Source organism: Medicago truncatula, chromosome 7 (assembly GCF_003473485.1).
Source record: "Medicago truncatula cultivar Jemalong A17 chromosome 7, MtrunA17r5.0-ANR, whole genome shotgun sequence".
Lineage (NCBI taxonomy): Eukaryota > Viridiplantae > Streptophyta > Magnoliopsida > Fabales > Fabaceae > Medicago > Medicago truncatula.
Window position 1 is genome coordinate 19,440,794 of NC_053048.1, and position 9,621 is coordinate 19,450,414.

Genomic DNA, 9,621 nt, shown 5'->3' on the forward strand with positions numbered 1-9,621 from the left:
GATAATTGTTCGTCAATCATCTCAAATATCAATTCATAAAACGAAAGTGGAGTTTTGATATTCGAACAAGTGAATTTAGACAAAGATTGTAAAGGCAGCGAAATAGGCTTTATGTAACGCCCTCTTTAATTATTTGATTATTTTAATGAGATTAGAATATACTTATATGATTTGTGTGATTTATATGATTTATTTTGATGAGTGATATTTTGTTATATTATATGTTGGTATTTATTAGTATAATATATATGCTATTTGATTTAGAAATATATATGTTTTTTGATTTAGAAATATATATATGTTATTTAGAAATATATATGTTATTTGATTTAGAAATATATATATGTTATTTAGAAATATATATGTTATTTGATTTAGAAATATATATGTTATTTGGTTTAGAAATATATAATTTGTTGTAGAAATACACATGATTTGTTGTAGAAATATATGTTATTTGTTGTAGAAATACACACGATTTGTTGTAGAAATATATATGATTTGTTTTAAAGATATATTTGTTATTTGTTATAGAAATATATTAGAATAGAATATTAAGATTTGGATATAAGAGAAAAATAAGTAGGTTAAAGATTTATATAAATAGGAGAGACCTAGTTTAGAAAAAACATAACGTACGACTGTTTTTGGAGAAAAGGGAGAAAAAGCCAAGAGAAGAGGGAGAAGACCTAGAGGCTGCGATTTTCATTCTTTAAGGTAAGGGTGAGACTAACTTTGCAATTCTATTAAGTTTGTGAATTAACGGTTACATTTAACATGAATTAGAATGAATTTAAGAGGATTTGGAAACTAGGTCAAATTGGTAGAATGGATGATTAAACAGTGAAAAGTTGTTAGATTGATGTAGAAATTGTCCCTAGACCTTAGATAATGTTTATGATGAATTATGGAATCGAGATTAGGCTTAAAACCATGAGAGTTGATGATTTTTAGGCAAAACTGCACTTCTGCCTGTAGCGACATTCATCGCTCGCCTCCCGAGCTATGATTCTCGCCACGGCGAGGGATGAACTTCATCGCTCGCCACGCGAGCAACCTTTCCTCGTCTCGCGAGTTGCACGTTGCAGCTCGCCATAGCGAGCAGTTGAACTCGCCTCGCGAGCTTGACCAGAGAGCATGCAAGATTTCGTGATTTTGACTTTTGAATTGAACCTTAGATGCCTTGAGTGCCTGAACATGTCTAATATTGATTAGGAAAGAATGTAGGATGAGATTGAACCTGGAAATACTTAGAATGGAACTTTGGAGAATCTGACTGAACTCGCCATGGCGAGCAGAGGCTCTCGCCTCGCGAGCACTAGTATTACAGAATGCCTTGTTTAGGTTAAATGCGATCTTTGTCGCACGAGTTTTTATGAGTTGAACCTTGGGATAGGAATGGGGGTTGAATATAATATTACTGATGATCTGTGAAGCTATTATAATATGATTTAATGTTGATAGTAATGTAATATATTTGTATATGCATTATGTGAATTATATAAGATGTTAAAGTTGATGTTGATTATGATTTGATGTGAAGTTGTTATATGATGATTTGAGGATATTTATAATGTTATATAATTAGATATATATTGCATGAATTATGTTTGATGATTGAGATGTTGATGACGTGCATTTGTAATTGTTATATATGATGATTGTTATTATTGAATGATGCTGTTTTGTTGTTGTGATGAATATGATTTACTTGATGATTAATGAGAGAATATTATATATTGTGGATGATGATGATATGATTAATGAGAGAATATTATAATGTGAATTAATGATTAAATGCATTACTTGAAATATTATTGAATGATCAAGATGTTGTTGAAATGAATTGATATTATGAAGTTATACTGTTGATGTGATCTGATTATGCTGCTATTGTTATTTAACTAAGTTGCATGAGTCTATACAAGATGATTAAGATGATGATGAACTCCAAATTATTGGATGTATATGAGATGATGATTAAGATGTTTTAGATGATAGATGTAACGCCCTCTTTGAATTATTAGATTTATTTAATTATTTAATTGAGTCTAAAATTTATTAAGAAGAGTTTAAAATATATTTATTTGATTATGTGATTTATTAAGTGGCTTATGTTGTTATTTAATAGATTAAGATTTGAAAATAGAAATAAGATTGAGTTGAGAGTTTGTTATGAGATTTTAGAGAGTTTTGGGGGAGAAAGAGAAATAAGATAAAATAGAAAAAAGGTTATAAATAGGAGAAACCTAATTTAGAAAAAACATAACGTAGGATCAATTTTGGAGAAAATGAAGAAAAAGCCGAGAGGAGGGAGAAGACCTAGGAGTGCTGCGATTTTCATCTATAAGGTAAGGGTGGGACTAACATTCAATAATCTTAAGTCATCAATTCTGAAAAATTGGATTTAACATGTTGTAGGTTTTAGTTTTTGAGAATTTGGGAATTAGGGTTAAAAGTGATTATTTGATGATTTTCTAAAATAATGTTTTGGGTCAAGTTTTATGTGGTTTTGAGTCTCTTTTGATGTATATAAATGTTTAGACAAACTTTGGCATCAAATTTGGGCATAGGGAAGTTAAAATTGGGATTTTGGGGTGAAAAGTGTGTTTTTCCCGAGTTGCTCTGTGACAGCATGTCTTTGTTTCATGTTCTTGCGTCTTTTTCACACGTTTCTGTTTTGAATTAGCCTTTGGTGTAAACATGAAAGTTGTAGATAATTGTGTTAGCTTTCCAGTGGCGTCGGTTTGACTTGAAAATGAATTTTGGTTTATGAGTTAAGGTCAAATTACTGCACATAGGTCACCGTGAATTTTTATGAATTTCAACACAACTTTGTCCGAATTTGAAATGAAAACTGGTATTGATTGGTACAGAATTGGTCTTAGGTGTAAACACGAAAGTTGTAGGTATAAATGTTAGCTTTCTAATGCCGTTGGTTTGACTTCAAAAGGATTTATAGAATTTGAGTTATGGTCAAATTACTGAACGTAGGTCACAATGAATAATTGATTATGATTGATGAATTAGTATATGTATGTATATGTTTGTGAATACGATATTGTCCATGATTGATGAAGTGTTATCTGTATATATGATGTTTTAAGATGTTGATTATTATTTGATGTTGTTATATTGTGATATAATTGTATATGCATTACTTGAATTATATGTGAATAATTGAGACGTTGTTGACTTGCATTTGATATTATTATGTCATGCTGTTTTTGTATACTGTTGTGTTGCTGTTGTTATTTAACTAAGCTACATGAGTCGGTCTAAGTTGATTAAGATGATGAAGTTCCAAATTATTGGATTATATAAGAGGTTGTCGATTTAAGATATTACGAGGTCGAGTCCATGCATTAGCATTTCATTGTTGGGGGCTTGATGCCCTGGAGCCTTTGCTCAATTAAGTTGAGGGCTTGATGCCCTGGGAGCCTTTTTACGCTCAAATAAAGTTGAGGGCTTGATGCCCTAGGAGCCTATTTACGCTCACAGATTGGTACCACATGCATGATTAGAAGATTAAGTTGCATAGTCAAGAGGTTAAGTTGTCAAGTTGTCAAGTTATCAAGCTGTCGAGTTGTTAAGTTGTTAAATCATGAAATTGTTTAAAGCTATGATTCTTTATATGAACTGTTAAAGAAGTGAATTATGATATATTATTATCTATGATGAATATTATGATGATTACATGATGTTGTCTATAAGTTGTTAAATATGATTGATGATGCTTATGTTGTTAAATGTAATTGATGAATTATATGCTTAATATTATTATTTGTGAAATCTCACCCCTTCTGTTTGCCCACCATGGGTAACTAACAGGTAACCAAGAATAGTTGATGTCGTGTGAGCTTTCCTTCTCGTGTGTCTTAGGTGCTCTGATACGTAACGGGATGAGAACTTTGTTATTGCTTTTCTATTCCTTACGTATTGTTTTTGAAGATTTATGACTATGTTTTTAGATTGGATTTTTATGAGACATTTATGAAGAGGCCTTCGTGCCAAAGACTGTTTTAGTTATTGAAATAAATTCCGCTGCGAAGTATTAAAGATCTTGTATTTGAATTTTAAAGGATAAATAGTTATTTATTCAGTTTATGATTTTAAGAAAAGAATGTGACATTCCGTTTATGTTGAAAAACTCTGATTATTTATGCGAAATTTTTATGTTGGGAAAACGGGGTGTTACAATAGAGTTCATGCATTAGCATACATTTGTTGGGGGCTCATGCCCTGGAGCTTTGTCCTTACCACGATTGAGCTTTGTCCTCACCACGATGCCCTAAAAGTATATTAATACTATGATGTTGGGGGCTCATGCCCTGGAGCTTTGTCCTCACCACGATTGAGCTTTGTCCTCACCACGATGCCCTAAAAGTATATTAATACTATGATGTTGGGGGCTCATGCCCTGAATTGGTACCACATGCATATAAGAGGTTTTGGTTGCATTGTCGCATAGTCGAGTCAATGATGAATGATGTTATGATGCTATGATGATATGAGATGTTTATTTTGAAGATTTATGATGTTGATTATGATGTTGTTTGTGATATTGTTATATGATGTTGATTATGACGTTGTTTGTGATGTTGTTATATGATGTTGTTTATGATGTTAATTATGATGTTGTTTATGATGTTGTTATATGATGTTGATTATGATGTTGTTTGTGATGTTGTTATATGATGTTGTTTGTGATGTTGATTATGGTGTTATTATGTGTTGTTATATATTATAAGATGATATTTATGTTGTGATGTATATAATTATTATTATTAAGTGATGATTATATTGTGTTGTTTAAGCTATTAGTGATGATGATTACATGATGTTATCTATGAGTTGTTAAATGTACTTGATGATGGTTATGTTAAGTTGATAAGTTGCCTTTTATTCATGAATTTATAATGAGATGTTTGATGAATAATTATTATTATGAATTGATGATGTTACGTATAGTTGATAAGTTGCCTTTTATTCATGAATTTATAATGGGATGTTTGATGAATAATTATTATTATGAATTGATGATGTTACGTATAGTTGATAAGTTGTCTTTTATCCATGAATTGATAATGAGATGTTTGATGAATAAATATTAATATGAATTGATGATGTTACGTATAGTTGATAAGTTATCTTTTATTCTTGAATTGATAATGAGATGCTTGGTGGAGAAATGTTATTACGAATTAATGATGTTGTTATGTTATATATGAATTTAGGATTAAGATGTTGTTATGTTGTATATGAATTATGATTAAGATGTTGTTATGATGATCTATGTTGGTTATGATTTGGTTATTATGTGTTATATGATGATGTTTATAATGTGATGAATATGAAGTAAATGATAATTAGAAGTTGGTTGAACTATTAAGAATTATTACATGAAGAATTACTATTACTAATAGATGAAGTTATTTATGTTGTTAAATATATTATTGAATTATATGCTTGATATTATTGTTTTGTGAAATCTCACCCATTCTGCTTTGAAATGTTGCTCTTCGTATGAGTAACTTGCAGGTAATCAAGTTTAGCTGTGAAGTGAGTCGATACTCTCACGTGTGTCTTTAGGTGCTCTGATACATAACGGGATGAGAACTTTGTTATTGCTTTTCTATTCCTTACGTATTGTTTTTGAAGATTTATGACTATGTTTTTAGAGTGAATTTTTATGAGACATTTATGAAGAGGCCTTCGTGCCAAAGACTGAATAATAAAGCGTCGAGACTATTATGTATGTAGACTGATGACCGCATCTCATGGGTCATAGATATGAGATATTAAGTCTATACATAAGTATAAATATTAGGAGTAATATTTATATTGGATTGACCCATGATGAGTCATTTATTGACTATTTTAATATGCTTTTTAGTTTAGTTTTATTTAGATTTTATATAATTTTATATTAGTATTATTTCCTTTTTAGGATAGTTTACTTTAAATTGCATTTTATTATGTTTTAGGAAAGAATATTGGATGGATTGAGTCTTGGAGCAAAAGAAAGGGACTTGGAGCCGATTGGACACAAAAATATGAAGATTGAGAGACAAAATATGTCTCCCACAAGTCAGAAGCTTGGCACGGCCCGTGCTAGCCTAGGCACAGCCGTGCCACCCTCCAGAGTGTCTTTTGCTGCTTTTGCTTAGATTTTAAGCTACTCTATTTTTAGCCCAAATGTAATAGCTTAGATTTTAAGTCGATCAAATGCTATAAATAGAGTAGCCATCCATCACAAATATTCATCTTTACTTGGAATTCAATAAGTGACAATTGCTTTTCTAATTAAAGTTCTTTTCTTTTCCTTTATTTTCTTGTCATTACTTTTATGTTTTCTCTCTTCTCTCCCATGTCTACGATGAACATGAGTGAGTAGACTTCTCCTTGTCTTGGGATTGTTGGATAAGTCTAAATGACATAATCCTAATCAAACCAAGCTCTAAGCCTTAATCTTATGTAACCCTAATTTCTTATCAGAATTCACCGTCTTAACATGGATCAACCATTATCAAACTGTGGAAACGAAAGTGGAGGGTTTGATAATTGTTTATCCATTATTCCAAATATCAATTCATAAAACAAAAGTGGAGCTTTGATATTCGAACAAGTGAATTCAGACAAGGATTGCAAAGTCAGCGAAATAGGCTTTGCATTCTTTGAGACATATTGTTTCGATCTTCAAGGGAACTAATAACAATCAAGTCAGCGAAATAGGCTTGGTTGTTAGAGGAACCAAAATCTAATAGTAATCAAGTCAGCGAAATAGGCTTGGTTGCTAGAGGAACATAAGAGAAACTGTCTTGAGAAATTAGGTCTAACATAACATTATAAGCTTATAGTTTTGGTTTGAGAAGGACTTGTCATTTAGAGGAAACCAACGATCCCAAGGCTCTTTTTATTATTATTATCTTTCAAACGCTTGAAAACCCCCAACTTACAATTCTCTTCTCTCTTCTAATCATCTCTAAAAAGTTAATTGAATTGAACTACTCCCTGTCGGAACGATACTCTTTTATACTACTTCGGTAAGACCGTGCACTTGCGGTTTTATCTCATCAAGTTTTTGGCGCCGCTGCCGGGGAGTAAAATAATTTGATTAACTCTTTCTTTGTGATTAGAACTCTTCTCTCTCCCCCTCTTCTTTCTTTCTTTTCCTACACTTGACTTCTTGGGTAGCATAAAAATAATAGATAACATGGCTGAGGAACGCACTTTTAAGGAGTATTCGATCCCTTCTTCGGATGAGCCATGCACTATTATAGTTTACCCAACTGTTGAAGGTAGCAACTTCAAAATAAAACCTGCGCTACTAATTCTGGTACAACAAAACCAGTTTTCTGGATCACCCTCTGAAGATCCAAATCTACATATCTCAAACCTTTGGAGACTTAGTGTAACTTGCAAAAACGACCAAGAAGCCGTTAGGCTACATCTCTTTCCTTTTTCTCTAAAAGATAGGGCCAGCAATTGGTTCAATTCTTTAAAGCCCGGTTCCATCACCTCATGGGACCAACTGAGACGAGAATTCCTTTGCCGCTTCTTTCCCCAATCAAAGACCGCCCAACTTAGGGGAAAGCTTTACCAATTTACTCAAAAAAACGGGGAATCTCTTTTCGATGTGTGGGAGCGTTTTAAAGAAATACTCAGACGTTGTCCCCACCACGGTTTGGAGAAATGGTTAATCATCCACACCTTTTATAACGGTCTAACATCTAACACTAAATTAACTGTTGATGCAGCTGCAGGTGGTGCCCTAATGAACAAGGATTTCACAACAGCTTACGCCTTAATTGAGGACATGGCTCTAAACCTTTTTCAATGGGTGGAAGAAAAAGCAATCATCAATCCTTCACCCTCTAAAAAAGAGGCAGGTATGGACGAAACCTCTTCCTTTGACTATCTATCTACCAGGGTGAATGCATTATCTCAAAGACTTGATCGCATGAGTACTTGTGTTATCACACCTACCTTCTCACCTCCATGTGAAGCATGTGGCCTATCTAGTCACTCTAGCATCGATTGCAAACCAAGTAGTATTGAGCAGTTAAACTTTGTTCAGAATGGCCAAAGAGTTGTTCAAAAATCTCACATTGAACTTTTAATGGAAAACTATTTTCTTAAACAATCCGAACAACTCCAAGAGCTTAAGGACCAAACTAGACTTTTGAACAACTCTCTTGCTACTCTCACAACAAAGATAGACTCCATCTCCTCTCACAATAAAACCTCTGAAACTCAGCTCTCCCAAGTAGTTCATAAGGTTGACCACCCCAACAAAATGAATGCTGTTACACTTAGGAGTGGCAAGCCACCCGAAGACCCCGTAAGGAGAGCCAAATCCAATGACAGTGAGAAAGAGATCTGCGAATCACCATCTAGGGAAACTAGGGCAGAAAGAGAAGAACCACGAGTTGAGGAAAACACACCACCTCCCTTTAAGTCGAAAATTCCTTTCCCACAAAGGTTTGCCAAATCTAAGCTAGATGAGCAATTTAAAAAGTTCATAGAGATGATGAACAAAATATACATTGATGTGCCTTTCACCGAAGTCTTAACCCAAATGCCTACCTATGCTAAATTTTTGAAAGAAATCCTTTCTAAAAAGAGAAAAATTGAGGAAGGTGAGACGGTTAACCTTACGGAAGAATGCAGTGCCATCATCCAAAATAAATTGCCACCAAAGCTTAAAGACCCAGGCAGTTTTTCCATACCTTGTGTCATAGGGTCAGAAGTAGTGAAGAAAGCTATGTGTGATCTAGGAGCCAGTGTCAGCCTAATGCCTTTATCCCTTTACGAGAGGTTGGGAATAGGGGAACTTAAATCGACAAGGATGACCCTACAACTAGCGGACCGTTCTGTTAAGTATCCAGCTGGAATCATAGAAGATGTCCCCGTTAAGGTAGGAGAGGTATACATCCCCGCTGATTTTGTTGTAATGGAGATGGAGGAAGACAACCAAGTACCAATTCTTTTAGGAAGACCTTTTCTTGCTACCGCAGGAGCCATCATTGATGTAAAAAAGGGTAAGCTTGCTTTTAATGTCGGTAAAGAGACTGTTGAATTTGAACTTGCCAAACTAATGAAAAGTCCTTCCATTAAGGACTCTTGTTGCATGATAGATATAATCGACCATTGCGTGAAAGAGTGCTCTTTAGCATCATCTACACATGATGGTTTGGAAGTATGCTTGGTAAACAATGCAGGTACAAAACTAGAAGGGGAGGCAAAAGCTTATGAAGAGTTGTTGAATAGAACTCCTCCAATGGAAGGTCTAAGTGTGGAGGAGTTAGTAAAAGAAGAACCAGCACTTCTACCCAAGGAGGCACCGAAAGTAGAGCTTAAACCGCTCCCATCAAATCTAAGGTATGAATTCTTGGGCCCTAACTCTACCTATCCTGTTATTGTAAATGCAAGCCTCAATGAAGTAGAAACTGAAAAGTTACTTTATGTCCTCAAGAAGTATCCTAAAGCTATAGGGTACACCATTGACGACATTAAAGGAATAAATCCTTCATTATGCATGCATAGGATACTTCTTGAAGAAGACTATAAACCCTCCATTGAGCATCAAAGAAGGCTAAATCCTAATATGAAAGAAGT

At 33.7% G+C, this 9,621-nt stretch overlaps 1 non-coding gene across 1 annotated transcript; it reads right to left on the reverse strand.

Annotated features, from left to right (window-relative positions):
• Nucleotides 1–7,582: 7,582 nt before the first annotated feature.
• Nucleotides 7,583–7,689, reverse strand: LOC120577254 (small nucleolar RNA R71). Its single transcript, XR_005643328.1, has one exon. It is a non-coding gene; the product is annotated as a small nucleolar RNA R71 (small nucleolar RNA).
• Between the last annotated feature and the right edge of the window lie 1,932 nt (nt 7,690–9,621).